The sequence below is a fragment of the Acipenser ruthenus genome, chromosome 41, assembly GCF_902713425.1.
Source record: "Acipenser ruthenus chromosome 41, fAciRut3.2 maternal haplotype, whole genome shotgun sequence".
Lineage (NCBI taxonomy): Eukaryota > Metazoa > Chordata > Actinopteri > Acipenseriformes > Acipenseridae > Acipenser > Acipenser ruthenus.
This window is the reverse complement of record NC_081229.1, coordinates 5,436,599-5,452,410: the sequence shown is the minus strand read 5'-3', so window position 1 is coordinate 5,452,410 and position 15,812 is coordinate 5,436,599. Positions and strand designations below refer to the sequence as shown.

Below are 15,812 nucleotides of genomic sequence, written 5' to 3'. Positions count from 1 at the left end.
TCTTTGGAACTGGTTTAATGTTAAACCTCAGAAACCGAACCATGTGTAGTCGTGGCCGAGTGGTTAAGGCGATGGACTCGAAATCCATTGTGGTCTCCCCGCGCAGGTTCAAATCCTGCCGACTACGTTGTGTTTTCGTGCTCTGGTGACTGGAATTATGACCGCACATTTATTTATACAATTAAGCCTATACAATATGTTGATTGTATAGCCATCAAACAGAGATTGAGTGTATTAATACATTAAAGTGACTCCCAAATTAATTCTGCTCACTCATCAATGACATAGTTGTGTAATAAAGTCATATTAACCCTTCCATGCATGCGATATTGAAAACAGTTATACACATACTAGTTTTGAAGAAATTTACAGTACGGCAAGTAATATAGACCTTTAAGCTTAACAGACCTATAAGAAATAACAATGAGGACGTACAAAACGTGTACGTAGTCGGCAGGATTTGAACCTGCGCGGGGAGACCCCAATGGATTTCAAGTCCATCGCCTTAACCACTCGGCCACGACTACTTTGTGCTCAGCAAAAGAGTGGCAATAGCAGATATCAAGATCTATAAACACATCACAGCCAAATAACAAATAGAAATAATGTTCGTTTTTAATAAAACATTGACTCGAAATCACAATCCCTGGTTTAGGAGGCCAGTGCCTTATCCTTTAGGTGACTAGGACACTTTCATATAGATAGCAGACAGCGTGACAATATAAGACCAGAGGGATGAAAGCAGTTATTTCCCTGTCATTTCATTGCCATATTATGTTGTGCATTTCAGAATATGCGGGAATCCTGAAAACAGCATTTTAATATGTGAACAAAGCTATCGGTCACTTTAAGGCTATGTGGTCCAGTGGTTAAAGAAATGGGCTTGTAACCAGGAGGTCTCTGGTTTAAATCCCACCTCAGTCACTGGCTCATTGTGTGACTCTGAGCAAGTCACTTAACCTCTTTGTGCTCCGTCCTTCGGGTGAGACGTAATTGTAAGTTTTACAAACGTGTGTTATTTACAAACAAACAACATGTATGGATATATACTGCCCTAAAACATTATTTGAAAGAAAGAATGAACGAAGGAATGAACGAAGGAAAGACAGAATAAAAGAAAGCAAGCAGCACGCATGGAAACGCCTTCACTGAAGACAGGGAACCTGAAACAAGTTATTTTTCTTAGCGACAAGAAGCAGGATGGCCGAGTGGTTAAGGCGTTGGACTTAAGATCCAATGGACGTATGTCCGCGTGGGTTCGAGCCCCACTTCTGGTAGATCCTCTTTTTTATTGATAAAAATCGTATAGAGCATCAAGGATGTTTGGAAGATATACTATAGTGAGCACATTCAACACGCTATTGCTTCTGTAGTTTGGATTGGTGAATATGAAATCAAACCACTGTAACTTCTAATTAGGCTTATTAACATTCATAACGTGTCAAAGGAATCTGTCCTAGTGCAGTTAAAATAAACATCTGACACAGTTTAAACAGAGGCAGGTGTGTTCATTGTAGCCCACTTTGCCTTCCACATGATTACCGCGACCAGCTCCCGGTTCTTTGGAACTGGTTTAATGTTAAACCTCAGAAACCAAACCATGTGTAGTCGTGGCCGAGTGGTTAAGGCGATGGACTCGAAATCCATTGGGGTCTCCCCGCGCAGGTTCAAATCCTGCCGACTACGTTGTGTTTTCGTGCTCTAGTGACTGGAATTATGACCGCACATTTATTTATACAATTAAGCCTATACAATATGTTGATTGTATAGTCATCAAACAGAGCTTGAGTGTATTAATATATTAAAGTGACTCCCAAATTAATTCTGGTCACTCATCAATGAAATAGTTGGGTAATAAAGTCATATTAACCCTTCCATGCATGCGATATTGAAAACAGTTATACACATACTAGTTTTGAAGAAATTTACAGTACGGCAAGTAATATAGACCTTTAAGCTTAACAGACCTATAAGAAATAACAATGAAGACATACAAAACGTGTACGTAGTCGGCAGGATTTGAACCTGCGCGGGGAGACCCCAATGGATTTCAAGTCCATCGCCTTAACCACTCGGCCACGACTACTTTGTGCTCAGCCAAAGAGTGGCAATAGCAGATATCAAGATCTATAAACACATCACAGCCAAATAACAAATAGAAATAATGTTCGTTTTTAATAAAACATTGACTCGAAATCACAATCCCTGGTTTAGGAGGCCAGTGCCTTATCCTTTAGGTGACTAGGACACTTTCATATAGATAGCAGACAGCGTGACAATACAAGACCAGAGGAATGAAAGCAGTTATTTCCCTTTCATTTCATTGCCATATTATGTTGTGCATTTCAGAATATGCGGGAACACTGAAAACAGCATTTTAATATGTGAACAAAGCTATCGGTCACTTTAAGGCTATGTGGTCCAGTGGTTAAAGAAATGGGCTTGTAACCAGGAGGTCCCTGGTTTAAATCCCACCTCAGTCACTGGCTGATTGTGTGACTCTGAGCAAGTCACTTAACCTCCTTGTGCTCTATCTTTCGGGTGAGACGTAATTGTAAGTGACTCTGCAGCTGATACATAGTTCACACACCCTAGTCTCTCTGTAAGTCGCCTTGGGTAAAGGTGTCTGCTAAATAAACAAATAATTAGCGCAATGTAATTTGTTAAGAAACGAATTTGGAAGATTATTGAACAAACCTTTCAGTGGTCAATTGTTGAGACAGGAAGAATTGTGTTTTTTTAATATTTTTTTTTTTAATTTGAAATAAATAACACAAGGTTTAGTTTCTCTTTTGTTAGAATGGATAAAGTAACAATTGTAAGTCACCCTGGATAAGGGCATCTGCTAATAAATAATAATAATAATAATATAGTGAGGAAATAGTTTTGTTCATTACATTGCAGTTTTCTTATGAAATCCAGAAAGCATGGTCCCTGAGTAGGCTTGAACCACCAACCTTTCGGGCAATAGCCGAACGCGTTCCCTGATTGTGCTACAGAGCAGCTTCCTGAGCTGATTAATGTACCGATTACAGGAGTTCCCCGTGAGATGTTTCTGCCAGAATTCGTTCCTTCGACGAAATAAAGAACTGACGGACATGAAAGTACAGTTTTCTTTGACTCAGAACAGGCAAAGAGAATAGGAAATCGTTTTGCAAACTTGTGTTATTTACAAAACAACATGTACGTATATATACTGCCCTAAAACTGTATTAGAAAGAAAGAAAGAAAGAAAGAAAGAAAGAAAGAAAGAAAGAAAGAAAGAAAAAAGCAAGCAAGCAAGCAAGCAAGCACACATGGAAACGCCTTCATTGAAGACAGGGAACCTGAAACAAGTTATTTTCGTTAGTGACCAGAACCAGGATGGCCGAGTGGTTAAGGCGTTGGACTTAAGATCCAATGGACGTATGTCCGCGTGGGTTCGAGCCCCACTTCTGGTAGATACACTTTTTATTGATAAAAATCGTATAGAGCATCAAGGATGTTTGGAAGATGTCCTCCTAATATACTGTAGTGAGCACATTCAACACGCTATTGCTTCTGTAGTTTGGATTGGTGAATATGAAATCAAACCACTGTAACTTCTAATTAGGCATATTAACATTCATAACGTGTCAAAGGAATCTGTCCTAGTGCAGTTAAAATAAACATCTGACACAGTTTAAACAGAGGCAGGTGTGTTCATTGTAGCCCACTTTGCCTTCCACATGCTCCCGGTTCTTTGGAACTGGTTTAATGTTAAACCTCGGGATGCGATCCATGTGTATACAATTTATCCTATACAATATATTGATTTTATAGCCATCAAACAGAGATTGAGTGTATTAAAATTCATTTTTTATGTTTCATTTTATACTGCACAATACATTAAAGTGACTCCCAAATGAATTATGGTCATTCATCAATAACATAGTTGGGTAATAAAGTCAGAGTATCCCTTCCATGCATGTGATATTGAAAATAGCTATACACATTATTATTATTATTTATTTCTTAGCAGACGCCCTTATCCAGGGCGATTTACAATCGCAAGCAAATACAAATACATTCAAGTGTTACAATATAAGTCATACAATAAGAACAAGAAATACAATAATTCTCAAGTGTGACAAACCACAATTCAATAATACAGCAGATAATAGTGAAAGTTACTTCAGGATATGATTAAATAGTGATAGTTACATCAGGATATGATTAAGTACAAAATACTACAGATTAAACACTTGGCAGATTACAATATTCTGAGGTACAGGATTAAATGCAGTACAATAGGGGGCAGATAAGAGCAAAATAGAGCATATTTAAATGAAGGGTGATAGTGTCCCAGGATACAACAGAGGAGTTCTACAGGTGCTGTTTGAAGAGGTGAGTCTTAAGGAGGCGCCGGAATGTGGTCAGGGACTGGGCAGTCCTGACATACTAGTTTTGATGAAATTTACAGTACAGCAAGTAATAGAGACCTTTCACAGAACAGACAAGAAGTCCTGCAACAAAGCAATTGTCCAGGTCGTTACAATATATATATTTTTAATTTGAATGTAAAAATATATGAAAGCATGATAACCTTTATGTACAAAAATCTTCACTAATATACAAATTGAACAAGAACTGTTGAATATTTATTTTCGTTTCATACAGTATTAAATGTCAGTATTTATATGATAGTGATAAATAAATAAATATCAAGATAAATAAATAAATACATAAATATCCCACACTACCTCTCCTCCCTCTAATCTGCCATATATTATATGGGAGTGAGAGTCACTTTGTAAAGTGTGATGTCATTGGGGTGTTGTCTTTGGCTCCTCCCATCACACTCAGGATATCATTTGAAAGCTGAGTTGTCATATTGTCAGTGTGTTGCCAGCTGGAGAGGAGAACCTTGGTGCTGCTTTGAATGATAAGGTAAGACTTTATGTGGATGTATTTGTCTATATCTATTTCTTGATATTCACAAATGCAAATATATAAATATATGTTTGCAGCAGTGTGGAGTAGTGGTTAGGGCTCTGGACTCTTGACCAGAGGGTTGTGGGTTCAATCCCCAGTGGGGACACTGCTGCTGTACCCTTGAGCAAGGTACTTTACCTAGATTGCGCCAGTAAAAACCCAACTGTATAAATGGGCAATTGTATGTAAAAATAATGTGATATCTTGTAACAATTGTAAGTCGCCCTGGATAAGGGCGTCTGCTAAAAAATAAATTATATATATATGTATGAGAAATATTCTGGAATACATTATTTTAAAATGTCATAAAATGTATAATTATTGCTATACTGTAGATTTTACATACATAGAGCAATACATATTTGTAATTCTCACATAAATACACATTCTGTATAGAAAGACACTAAAATGCTCAAATGTTGCACAGAATGAATGTGTAGAAACACAAAAAGGCTTTAGTTTGAAAGCAGGGGAACTGCACTACTTTGCATAGCCCTGCTGCTAACCCTTCTAAGCAAATGGAAAATGCAAATCTCCTAGCTCCCCCTTCAAACAAATCACAGGATCATTGATGTGTTTTAAAAACACTAATAAAAAGGTTACCACAGTGTTTGATTAAAGCATCTATCCTGAGTGATTTACCTGAAACTGACTCTAATATAATAGATGCTTAATAACTATGTTATAGAGTGTTAATAAAACATTGTAGATTGTTTACAACCATGCAATAGCCATAGACGGAATTACATTTTTATAAAGGGGACAGTTTTTAGCCACCTATTTTACTTTGGGATGTTTAAACGTAATTCCGTCTATGGCTATTGCATGGTTATAAACCATCTACAATGCTTTATTAACAATCTATAACATAGTTAAGTATCTAGTATATATGTACAAAACATTAATAAGCAGCACTTTAATATAACGTGTTACCCAAAAAACAAACAAAACACTCACGTTTCACAGCACAGGTTCTCCTTTTGGTCATTTAACATTCACAAAGGAACAGATCACATCACTACATCCCCTTTTTTATAATGTCACCCATGACCCCTTGGTCAACGAGCACATCTGCTCTTCCAATCCACGGATGCCATGCCGTTTCCCGTCCAGGTCATTGGTTTTGTGTTCCGTAGCTCTGCCTCCTGTCTAGATGGCCAACTTCCACCTAACCCTGGGAATAAACTGTCGTGCCATTTAGTCCAGGGTATTCTGTTCCCTTTACACAGCTCTCAAGAAAAGAAAACCTCATTCTAATCCCTGTGTGCCTTTGATTTCCTGCTGTACTATCCTTGCCATCATGACTTGAAATATTGAATTGTTTTAAAAAGCCCTTTATTTAATTGTGTTCATTTTATTTTAATTAAGTTTTTTGTCCTGCTTCAAACTTTAGTTCAGAAGATATTACTATGAGAATACTGAGATGAGCTGGTCTGAAGCTCAGAGCTACTGTAGAGAGAAGCACACAGACCTGGCCACTGTGCGCAGCCAGGAAAGAGCAGAGCAGCTCTTAAATCTTGCAAAATATTCTACACAAAAGAATGCCTGGATCGGGCTGTATCATGACTAAGAGAACTGGCAGTGGTCTAACAGTGATGGTGTCACCTACTACAACTGAACAGCAGGCCTCTTCTGTGCTGCTGTCAATCCAGCAGGCCAGTGGGAGGACGAGTCTGCAGTGACAAGAGGGCTTCCAGTGGTACAAAGGTGAAGATCTGGCTGCTCCTATATTATATAAAGGTGAAGATCTGGCTGCTCCTATATTATATAAAGGTGAATATCTGGCTGCTCCTATATTATATAAAGGTGGAGATCTAGCTGCTCCTATATTATATAAAGGTGGAGATCTATCTTCTCCTATTTTATACATATTCGTTATTTTTATTATCCTCTTAAGGGCAGTTTGTATAAGTTTGCAAACAGCTGTTGCCATTGCCTCAAGCTATTGGCTTCCTCGTCAGTACACAGCTGTATTCTGTGATTCTCTAGATCAGGTTCGACTGTGGGTGTCATTTAACAAAGATTAACCCTTTCATGCCAGTTTGGTTGCAAAGCTGAGTCTCTCACAGTGTGAAAGCCTCGGAGCCCATGTGAGGTATTGTAGTGACTCTCCCACAGTGTGAAAGCCTCAGAGCCCATGTGAGGTATTGTAGTGACTCTCCCACAGTGTGAAAGCCTCGGAGCCCATGTGAGGTATTGTAGTGACTCTCCCACAGTGTGAAAGCCTCTGAACCCATGTGAGGTATTGTAGTGACTCTCCCACAGTGTGAAAGCCTCTGAACCCATGTGAGGTATTGTAGTGACTCTCCCACAGTGTGAAAGCCTCAGAGCCCATGTGAGGTATTGTAGTGACTCTCCCACAGTGTGAAAGCCTCGGAGCCCATGTGAGGTATTGTAGTGACTCTCCCACAGTGTGAAAGCCTCGGAGCCCATGTGAGGTATTGTAGTGACTCTCCCACAGTGTGAAAGCCTCTGAACCCATGTGAGGTATTGTAGTGACTCTCCCACAGTGTGAAAGCCTCTGAACCCATGTGAGGTATTGTAGTGACTCTCCCACAGTGTGAAAGCCTCGGAGCCCATGTGAGGTATTGTAGTGACTCTCCCAGTGTGAAAGCCTCGGAGCCCATGTGAGGTATTGTAATGACTCTCCCACAGTGTGAAAGCCTCTGAACCCATGTGAGGTATTGTAGTGACTCTCCCACAGTGTGAAAGCCTCGGAGCCCATGTGAGGTATTGTAGTGACTCTCCCACAGTGTGAAAGCCTCGGAGCCCATGTGAGGTATTGTAGTGACTCTCCCAGAGTGTGAAAGCCTTGGAGCCCATGTGAGGTATTGTAGTGACTCTCCCACAGTGTGAAAGCCTCAGAGCCCATGTGAGGTATTGTAGTGACTCTCCCACAGTGTGAAAGCCTCGGAGCCCATGTGAGGTATTGTAGTGACTCTCCCACAGTGTGAAAGCCTCTGAACCCATGTGAGGTATTGTAATGACTCTCCCACACTGTGAAAGCCTCTGAACCCATGTGAGGTATTGTAGTGACTCTCCCACAGTGTGAAAGCCTCAGAGCCCATGTGAGGTATTGTAGTGACTCTCCCACAGTGTGAAAGCCTCGGAGCCCATGTGAGGTATTGTAGTGACTCTCCCACAGTGTGAAAGCCTCGGAGCCCATGTGAGGTATTGTAGTGACTCTCCCACAGTGTGAAAGCCTCTGAACCCATGTGAGGTATTGTAGTGACTCTCCCACAGTGTGAAAGCCTCTGAACCCATGTGAGGTATTGTAGTGACTCTCCCACAGTGTGAAAGCCTCGGAGCCCATGTGAGGTATTGTAGTGACTCTCCCAGTGTGAAAGCCTCGGAGCCCATGTGAGGTATTGTAATGACTCTCCCACAGTGTGAAAGCCTCTGAACCCATGTGAGGTATTGTAGTGACTCTCCCAGTGTGAAAGCCTCGGAGCCCATGTGAGGTATTGTAGTGACTCTCCCACAGTGTGAAAGCCTCGGAGCCCATGTGAGGTATTGTAGTGACTCTCCCACAGTGTGAAAGCCTTGGAGCCCATGTGAGGTATTGTAGTGACTAACCCACAGTGTGAAAGCCTCTGAACCCATGTGAGGTATTGTAGTGACTCTCCCACAGTGTGAAAGCCTCGGAGCCCATGTGAGGTATTGTAGTGACTCTCTCACAGTGTGAAAGCCTCGGAGCCCATGTGAAGTATTGTAGTGACTCTCCCACAGTGTGAAAGCCTCGGAGCCCATGTTAGGTATTGTAGTGACTCTCCCAGTGTGAAAGCCTCGGAGCCCATGTGAGGTATTGTAGTGACTCTCCCACAGTGTGAAAGCCTTGGAGCTCATTTGAGGTATTGTTGTGACTCTCCCACAGTGCGAAAGCCTTGGAGCCCATGTGAGGTATTGTAGTGACTCTCCCACAGTGTGAAAGCCTCTGAACCCATGTGAGGTATTGTAGTGACTCTCCCACAGTGCGAAAGCCTCAGAGCCCATGTGAGGTATTATAGTGACTCTCCCACAGTGTGAAAGCCTCGGAGCCCATGTGAGGTATTGTAGTGACTCTCCCAGTGTGAAAGCCTCGGAGCCCATGTGAGGTATTGTAGTGACTCTCCCACAGTGTGAAAGCCTTGGAGCTCATTTGAGGTATTGTTGTGACTCTCCCACAGTGCGAAAGCCTTGGAGCCCATGTGAGGTATTGTAGTGACTCTCCCACAGTGTGAAAGCCTCTGAACCCATGTGAGGTATTGTAGTGACTCTCCCACAGTGCGAAAGCCTCAGAGCCCATGTGAGGTATTATAGTGACTCTCCCACAGTGTGAAAGCCTCGGAGCCCATGTGAGGTATTGTAGAGACTCTCCCACAGTGTGAAAGCCTCGGAGCCCATGTGAGGTATTGTATTGACTATCCCACAGTGTGAAAGCCTCTGAACCCATGTGAGGTATTGTAGTGACTCTCCCACAGTGTGAAAGCCTCTGAACCCATGTGAGGTATTGTAGTGACTCTCCCACAGTGTGAAAGCCTTGGAGCCCATGTGAGGTATTGTAGTGACTCTCCCACAGTGTGAAAGCCTCAGAGCCCATGTGAGGTATTGTAATGACTCTCCCACAGTGTGAAAGTCTTGGAGCCCATGTGAGGTATTGTAGTGACTCTCCCACAGTGTGAAAGACTCTGAACCCATGTGAGGTATTGTAGTGACTCTCCCACAGTGTGAAAGCCTCTGAACCCATGTGAGGTATTGTAGTGACTCTCCCACAGTGTGAAAGCCTCGGAGCCCATGTGAGGTATTGTAGTGACTCTCCCACAGTGTGAAAGCCTCGGAGCCCATGTGAGGTATTGTAGTGACTCTCTCACAGTGTGAAAGCCTCTGAACCCATGTGAGGTATTGTAATGACTCTCCCACAGTGTGAAAGCCTTGGAACCCATGTGAGGTATTGTAGTGACTCTCCCACAGTGTGAAAGCCTCTGAACCCATGTGAGGTATTGTAGTGACTCTCACACAGTGTGAAAGCCTCGGAGCCCATGTGAGGTATTGTAGTGACTCTCCCACAGTGCGAAAGCCTCTGAACCCATGTGAGGTATTGTAATGACTCTCCCACAGTGTGAAAGCCTCTGAACCCATGTGAGGTATTGTAGTGACTCTCCCACAGTGTGAAAGCCTCGGAGCCCATGTGTGGTATTGTAGTGACTATCCCACAGTGTGAAAGCCTCTGAACCCATGTGAGGTATTGTAGTGACTCTCCCACAGTGTGAAAGCCTCTGAACCCATGTGAGGTATTGTAGTGACTCTCCCACAGTGTGAAAGCCTCTGAACCCATGTGAGGTATTGTAGTGACTCTCCCACAGTGTGAAAGCCTCTGAACCCATGTGAGGTATTGTAATGACTCTCCCACAGTGTGAAAGCCTCTGAACCCATGTGAGGTATTGTAGTGACTCTCCCACAGTGTGAAAGCCTCGCAGCCCATGTGAGGTATTGTAGTGACTCTCCCACAGTGCGAAAGCCTCTGAACCCATGTGAGGTATTGTAATGACTCTCCCACAGTGTGAAAGCCTCTGAACCCATGTGAGGTATTGTAATGACTCTCCCACAGTGTGAAAGCCTCTGAACCCATGTGAGGTATTGTAATGACTCTCTGTCACAAAGACGGCCAGAGTGGGTTGCGTCAGACCAGACAGGAATTCAAACACACAGACAGTGGTTGTGATGATGAGCTGAGTGCAATGGCTGCACTCAGCGTTTATTAACAAATAAAAAGGTTTTAAACGGTACACAAAACAGGACACGGCACTGGTAGCCAAAATAAACAGACATACAAAACGACTAACACTAAACAAACGGTGCACGGACAGACAGACAGACACGGTGAGTACAAACAAACTTATCTTTACTTTTACGATTTTAATTACTCCTCTCTCTCTCTCATCCGTTCTCCTCTTCCGAACACCCAACCACGAGTGACTAAACGTGCATCTATTTATACTGTTGTGCTGGGATTCAATTACTAATTAATTACTCACTTGAATCCCAGCACGTGAATTCATTACGTGAAACCCCGTGTTCACATATTATATTTTAAATGCACGTGCGTGATGTGCAATCCCGTGCCTAAATACAAATATACACTTTTTAAATACACGTGAAACACAGACCCGTTTATATCCCGTGTACCAATGACTATACACCAACATTTACACACGCAACATACATACACATAACACAAATGCACACAGGGGCGGGGCGCTTTGCCACATATACCCCCCCTTGTGCGCAGCACACATGGCCTCAATGGCCACCTCCCCCCTTAAAAATCCAGCAGTCCAGGACAAAGTCTCGGGCTGGGAAGGGAGGCTTCAGTGGGCCCATGGCTGGCCATGCTGTCAGCACCCCTGCCGGTAGTGGCACGGCTGACAGCCTGTTGGTCCCGTCCTGCAGCGAAAAAGCTGCGGGGGTAGGTGGTCCCCCGACCTCCCCCTTCTTCGTAGCCGGCAGCTCCCTCCTGTGGGGCTCCGGCCACAAGAACTCCTGCAGCGAAACTGCTGCTGGGGAAAGTGGTCTCCAGACCTCCTCCCCCTTCTTCGTGGCCGGCAGCTCCCCTTTCTGGGGCTCCGGCCACCGTACTCCCTGCGGAGGTACGGGCAGCAGAGGCAGCTCCTGCTCCTCTGCTCCGGGCGGTGGTGGAGGCAGAGGCAGCTCCAGCTCCTCTGCTCCTGGCGGTGGTGGAGGCAGAGGCAGCTCCAGCTCCTCTGCTCCTGGCGGTGGTGGAGGCAGAGGCAGCTCCAGCTCCTCTGCTCCTGGCGGTGGTGGTGGCGGAGGCAGAGGCAGCTCCTGCTCCTCTGCTCCTGGAGGTGGTGGAGGCAGAGGCAGCTCCTGCTCCTCTGCTCCTTGCGGTGGTGGTGGCGGAGGCAGAGGCAGCTCCTGCTCCTCTGCTCCTGGAGGTGGTGGAGGTAGAGGCAGCTCCAGCTCCTCTGCTCCTGGCGGTGCTGGCTCCCTCTGCTGTGGCGGCTGGGCATGTGCACGCCGTGCTGCCTTCAGCAGCATAGCGAGAGGCTGCTGGGGGACACCAGCATCCTGCCCTTCTCCCCCCCAAAAATTTTCAGGGGGTTGAGCCTGTAACTCCTCCCCTTCTGGCTCTTGGGGCTGAACCAGCAGGCATTTTCCCTCTGCTGGTGGCTTGGGTCCCAGGGCTGTGGAAGCCCCGACTTGCCTCCCTTTGGGCTGTGGACGCCCCGACTCCTCCCTTTTGGGCTGTGGACGCCCCGACTCCTCCCTGTTGGGCTGTGGACGCCCCGACTCCTCCCTGTTGGGCTGTTGACGCCCCGACTCCTCCCTGTTGGGCTGTGGACGCCCCGACTCCTCCCTGTTGGGCTGTGGACGCCCCGACTCCTCCCTGTTGGGCTGTGGACGTTCGGGCTCCCCCCACTCAGGCTGTGGACGTTCGGGCTCCCCCCACTCAGGCGTAGGACGTTCGGGCTCCCCCCACTCAGGCGTAGGACATTCGGGCTCCTCCCACTCAGGCGTAGGACATTCGGGCTCCTTCCGCTTGGGCTCCTCCCATTTGGGCTGTGGATGCTCAGGCTCCTCCCATTTGGGCTGTGGAGGCAAAACCAGCAGGCATTCACCCTCTGCTGGTGGAGATGGGGACAGCAGGTACTCACCCTCTGCTGGTGGAGATGGGGAAGCAGGTACTCACCCTCTGCTGGTGGAGATGGGGACAGCAGGTACTCCTCTGCTGGTGGTCCTGCTACCTGGGCTGCTGTTCCATTTATGGTTGCCTCCAGGTAGTTGAGGACAAACTCCACACCCTCCTCCAAGGTGTTTGGGGTGTGTTCCTGCTGATATGCCTCCCATCTCTCACTGTCCATCATCCACAGGACCCGGACGACTATGGGCAGAGACTGGGCCTCCAGCCCAGCATTCTCCAGGAACCAGCCCTGCAGTTTGATGGCGTCTTCTGCCATTGACCTTTTTTTTTTTTTCCCCCAAAACAATATTTGTAATCCTTTTTTTTCTTTTTTTTTTTTTTTTTTTTTTTTTAAATCCAGACCCCTCCTGGTCTGACGCTTGGAGGCGCGGCTATCCCACGATGACACCACGTGTCACAAAGACGGCCAGAGTGGGTTGCGTCAGACCAGACAGGAATTCAAACACACAGACAGTGGTTGTGATGATGAGCTGAGTGCAATGGCTGCACTCAGCGTTTATTAACAAATAAAAAGGTTTTAAACGGTACACAAAACAGGACACGGCACTGGTAGCCAAAATAAACAGACATACAAAACGACTAACACTAAACAAACGGTGCACGGACAGACAGACAGACACGGTGAGTACAAACAAACTTATCTTTACTTTTACGATCTTAATTACTCCTCTCTCTCTCTCACCCGTTCTCCTCTTCCGAACACCCAACCACGAGTGACTAAACGTGCATCTATTTATACTGTTGTGCTGGGATTCAATTACTAATTAATTACTCACTTGAATCCCAGCACGTGAATTCATTACGTGAAACCCCGTGTTCACATATTATATTTTAAATGCACGTGCGTGATGTGCAATCCCGTGCCTAAATACAAATATACACTTTTTAAATACACGTGAAACACAGACCCGTTTATATCCCGTGTACCAATGACTATACACCAACATTTACACACGCAACATACATACACATAACACAAATGCACACAGGGGCGGGGCGCTTTGCCACACTCTCCCACAGTGCGAAAGCCTCGGAGCCCATGTGAGGTATTGTAGTGTTGGTGATCATGGCATTGACCTCTGACCTAACATGGCTGCCATATTGAGGTCATGTTACTTTTGAAGTTACGCTGCATAGAGACAGTACACGTGACAGCTGTTGTCTTAATGTTTGGTACACAGCTGTATTCTTTCTTTGATTCCCTTACTTAAGTTGCCATTAAAAATGAACCCCTTTTACTGGTGCATTGTTTTACCCTCTCGCTATATCAAAAATACTGACCCCATGCTTTGAAACAGGGTCTTATTAGTTGGTACAGAGTTGTATTCTATGATTCTCCCAATAAAGTTTCATTACAGGTGGTGTCTTGTACAGACAGACCACTTGCCTTCAAGCAGTGTCTTTGCGATGTGATATTTCTCACATTTCCATATTACTTGATCACAAAAACTATTATTAGTAGTAGTAGTAGCAGCAGCAGCAGCAGCAGTTCAACCTCTCTGGCTAAGACACACTGAGTTCTTATAGAGCCACACGAAAAATATATCACTAACAGTGACAGAGCTGTGTGATCCAGTGGTTAAAGAAAAGGGCTTGATTGTGCTACAGAGCAGCATCCTGAGCTTTTCAATGTACCGATTACACACTGAGATGTTTCTGCCAGAATTCGTTACTTCGACACGAAATAAAGAACTGACGGACATGAAAGTACAGCTTTCTTTGACTGAGAACAGGCAAAGAGAATAGGAAACCGTTTTACAAACTTGTTTTATTTACAAAACAACATGTACGTATATATACTGCCGTAAAACTGTATTAGAAAGAAAGAAAGAAAGAAAGAAAGAAAGAAAAAAAAAGAAAAGATTCATGGAAACGCCTTCATTGAAGACAGGTCAGCTGAAACAAGTTTTTTGTGGCATGCTGAGCACTGCTCTCTGTACAGTATGGATCAGCAGCATTCGTTTTAATGGTAGTGACTACAACCAGAATGGCCGAGTGGTTAAGGCGTTGGACTTAAGATCCAATGGACGTATGTTCGCGTGGGTTCGAGCCCCACTTCTGGTAGATATACTTCTTATTGATAAAAATCGTATAGAGTGTCAATGATGTTTGGAAGATGTCCTCCTAATATACTATAGTGAGCACATTCAACACGCCATTGCTTCTGTAGTTTGGATTGGTGAATATGAAATCAAACCACTGTAACTTCTAATTAGGCTTTTTAACATTCATAACGTGTCAAAGGAATCTGTACTAGTGCAGTTAAAATAAACATCTGACACAGTTTAAACAGAGGCAGGTGTGTTCATTGTAGCCCACTTTGCCTTCCACATGATTACCACGACCAGCTCCCGGTTCTTTGGAACTGGTTTAATGTTAAACCTCGGGATGCGATCCATGTGTATACAATTTATTCTATACAATATATTGATTTTATAGCCATCAAACAGAGATTGAGTGTATTAAAATTCATTTTTATGTTTCATTTTATACTGCACAATACATTAAAGTGACTCCCAAATGAATTATGGTCATTCATCAATAACATAGTTGGGTAATAAAGTCAGATGATCCCTTCCATGCATGTGATATTGAAAATAGCTATACACATACTAGTTTTGATTAAATTTACAGTACAGCAAGTAATAGAGACCTTTCACAGAACAGACAACAAGTCCTGCAACAAAGCAATTGTCCAGGTCGTTACAATATATATTTTTTTAATTTGAATGTAAAAATATATGAAAGCATGATAACCTTTATGTACAAAAATCTTCACTAATATACAAATTGAACAAGAACTGTTGAATATTTATTTTCGTTTCATACAGTATTAAATGTCAGTATTTATATGATAGTGATAAATAAATAAATATCAAGATAAATAAATAAATACATAAATATCCCACACTACCTCTCCTCCCTCTAATCTGCCATATATTATATGGGAGTGAGAGTCACTTTGTAAAGTGTGATGTCATTGGGGTGTTGTCTTTGGCTCCTCCCATCACACTCAGGATATCATTTGAAAGCTGAGTTGTCATATTGTCAGTGTGTTGCCAGCTGGAGAGGAGAACCTTGGTGCTGCTTTGAATGATAAGGTAAGACTTTATGTGGATGTATTTGTCTATATCTATTTCTTGATATTCACAAATGCAAA

General features: G+C 43.8%; 7 non-coding genes across 7 annotated transcripts; 5 read left to right on the top strand and 2 right to left on the bottom strand.

The window, feature by feature from the left end:
• Positions 1-45: 45 nt before the first annotated feature.
• Positions 46-127, top strand: trnas-uga (transfer RNA serine (anticodon UGA)). The gene has a single exon. It is a non-coding gene; the product is annotated as a tRNA-Ser (tRNA).
• Positions 128-445: 318 nt separating this feature from the next.
• Positions 446-527, bottom strand: trnas-uga (transfer RNA serine (anticodon UGA)). Its single transcript has one exon. It is a non-coding gene; the product is annotated as a tRNA-Ser (tRNA).
• Positions 528-1,194: 667 nt separating this feature from the next.
• On the top strand, positions 1,195-1,277 carry trnal-uaa (transfer RNA leucine (anticodon UAA)). The gene has a single exon. It is a non-coding gene; the product is annotated as a tRNA-Leu (tRNA).
• Positions 1,278-1,604: 327 nt separating this feature from the next.
• On the top strand, positions 1,605-1,686 carry trnas-cga (transfer RNA serine (anticodon CGA)). Its single transcript has one exon. It is a non-coding gene; the product is annotated as a tRNA-Ser (tRNA).
• A 318-nt stretch (positions 1,687-2,004) lies between these two features.
• trnas-uga (transfer RNA serine (anticodon UGA)) lies at positions 2,005-2,086 on the bottom strand. Its single transcript has one exon. It is a non-coding gene; the product is annotated as a tRNA-Ser (tRNA).
• Positions 2,087-3,357: 1,271 nt separating this feature from the next.
• Positions 3,358-3,440, top strand: trnal-uaa (transfer RNA leucine (anticodon UAA)). Its single transcript has one exon. It is a non-coding gene; the product is annotated as a tRNA-Leu (tRNA).
• An 11,193-nt stretch (positions 3,441-14,633) lies between these two features.
• Positions 14,634-14,716, top strand: trnal-uaa (transfer RNA leucine (anticodon UAA)). The gene has a single exon. It is a non-coding gene; the product is annotated as a tRNA-Leu (tRNA).
• The last annotated feature ends 1,096 nt before the right edge of the window (positions 14,717-15,812 follow it).